The following is a 691-nucleotide window of genomic DNA, read 5'->3' as shown; positions in this document are numbered from 1 at the left end:
GTATGTATTTTTTTTCTTCTTCTTTTTCAGAAAGCTTTTAAAATCATCATGTTTTCCCATACTATAACATCATTCGTTCTTGGTTACCCAACATAGAACAAACAATTCTTTTAGCAACCAGAAAATTCATATTCGTGTCTCACCACTGGACGCTGAAGTATCATGATTGCAGTGAGTTTATCTTCCTCTGTTGCAGAAGAGATATTCTCAAGTGTGGCACTGTCGACGTCGCCCGAGTATTTATGCTTCATGGTTTGGCCTTCTGTAAGGCACTAGAGGTGCCAGCTTCTTTCGCTACGTAATTTTTGCGTGAATGAATGAGCAATCAATTCCGAAAGATTAGAGAAAAAATAAACAAGAAAACGACTGTTATTACATCATAAACCTCGATGATTAGGTGACACACAAGTAACAAATCTTACAACATTTTTTCTTAGATATGTGATTATGGTTGATGTTAACGCGTCCTTTTTTGTAATTCATTTATTTCATACAAATGATTTTTTCTTTTCTTTCAGGAAGCACATATATGTACTACCGCAACGTGTGTGTTCGTATACATGTGTGTTTATTTGTGTGTTATTCAAACTAAGAAAAAAAAAATATTATTTTGCTATAGTTCTATGAAATCCTTACTCTTTCTTATATGTACCTTAATCAATATTCATGACCAATATGTCATAAAAGCGAA

The sequence above is a fragment of the Penaeus monodon genome, chromosome 23 (genome assembly GCF_015228065.2).
Source record: "Penaeus monodon isolate SGIC_2016 chromosome 23, NSTDA_Pmon_1, whole genome shotgun sequence".
In the NCBI taxonomy this organism is placed as follows: Eukaryota; Metazoa; Arthropoda; class Malacostraca; order Decapoda; family Penaeidae; genus Penaeus; species Penaeus monodon.
Note: the sequence above shows the minus strand (reverse complement) of the source record.